Source organism: Plecotus auritus (genome assembly GCF_963455305.1).
Source record: "Plecotus auritus genome assembly, chromosome: 7".
Classification (NCBI taxonomy): domain Eukaryota; kingdom Metazoa; phylum Chordata; class Mammalia; order Chiroptera; family Vespertilionidae; genus Plecotus; species Plecotus auritus.
In genome coordinates this window covers 24,770,745-24,772,382 of record NC_137774.1, presented here as the reverse complement: position 1 = coordinate 24,772,382, position 1,638 = coordinate 24,770,745, and the positions used below count along the sequence as shown (strand labels likewise).

At 40.2% G+C, this 1,638-nt stretch overlaps 1 pseudogene across 1 annotated transcript; it reads left to right on the top strand.

The window, feature by feature from the left end:
• The first annotated feature begins 224 nt into the window (after window positions 1-224).
• On the top strand, window positions 225-1,159 carry LOC308254950 (small ribosomal subunit protein eS1-like; annotated as a pseudogene). Its single transcript has 2 exons — window positions 225-441; window positions 639-1,159. The product of its transcript is annotated as a small ribosomal subunit protein eS1-like (transcript).
• The last annotated feature ends 479 nt before the right edge of the window (window positions 1,160-1,638 follow it).

The following is a 1,638-nucleotide window of genomic DNA, read 5'->3' as shown; positions in this document are numbered from 1 at the left end:
TAATTCCAACTTAAAGTAACAGGGACAGTTTCCGAGAATGTAGTTGAGAGTCACTTGATGGAAATATACTTTAAAGTCAGAAAGGCTTGGAAATACATCTGTTCCATAAAAGGAGGAACATCCTAATAACGGACCAGCGTTTATGTTGAAGAAGTAGCAGAGTCCTTGTCATAAACATGTCTAATCAATAGTAAGGCAGGCCTTTTAACTCTCTGAGCAGAATTATGGTTGTTGGCAAAAATAAGCACCTTATCAAAGGTGGCTAAAAGGAAGCCAAGAAGAAAGTTGTTGGTCCATTTTCTAAGAAAGATTGGTGTGATGTGAAAGCACCAGCTATGTTCAACATAGGAAATATTGGAAAAACACTAGTCACAAGAACTCAAGGAACCAAATCACATCAGATGGTCTCAAGGGTCATGTTTTCGACGTAAGCCTAGCTCAGTGGTCAGCAAACTCATTAGTCAATAGAGCCAAATATCAACAGTACAACGATTGAAATTTCTTTTGAGAGCCAAATTTTTTAAACTTAAACTTCTTCTAACGCCACTTCTTCAAAATAGACTCGCCCAGGCCGTGGTATTTTATGGAAGAGCCACACTCAAGGGGCCAAAGAGCCACATGTGGCTCGCGAGCCGCAGTTTGCCGACCACTGGCCTAGCTGATGTACAGAATGATGAAGTTGCATTTAGAAAATTCAAGCTAATTACTGAGAGTGTTCAGGATAAACCTGCCTAGTTGTTTTCCATGGCATGGATCTTACCCATGACAAAATGTGCTCCATGGTCAAAAAATGGCAGACCATGGTTAAAGCTCATGTTGATGTCAAGACTACTAATGGTCACTTGCTTCATCTAGTCTGTGTTGGTTTTACAAAAAAATATAACCATCACATTTGGAAGGCCTCTTAGGCTCAGCATCAACAAGTCCACCAATTCTGGAAGAAGATGATGGGAATAAAGACCCTAGAGATGCAGACAAATGACTTGAAAGAAGTGGTCAATAAATTGATTCCAGATAGCATTGGAAAAGGCATAGAAAAGATTGCCAATCTAATTATCTGCTCCGTGATGACCTGGTAAGAAAAGGCAAAATGCTGAAGAAGCCCACATCTGAATTGAGTAAACTCATGGAGCTTAATAGTGAAGATAAGCAGTTTTGAAAAGCTACTGGGGATGAGATGGGCACTGCCAAGTTGAACAAGCTGATGGATAAGCTTCTTGTCCAAGAATCTATTTAAAATTCAGACTTTTAATGGCAATAAGTTAAAAAAAAATCCTATTTGGGGAGGAAAACAGTAAGGCAGGTAGGTACTGCATCTCACTCAACTTGGTACTACTTCCCCTTTCCCTTAACCCTTCCCTCCCCAATAGCATTTAGAAGTGTCTTGTACATATTTGGCACTCGCTTGATAGGATTTTCCTAAATGAATAAGTGAAAAATACCTAAGGGAGGAATTTATTGGGAGTAAATGGCTTTCCTGTTTTGGGGGATGCTGTAGCCCTGTAGCTGAAAGACCTTCTTTCCTCTCATCTTTCTCCCTGCAGCTCCTCTGACAAGCCCACTGGCTGAATGATAGAAAGCTCACTGTACCAGAGATGATTTATGGTTCTTTGTTATACAAACTCTTTCACATTCCTC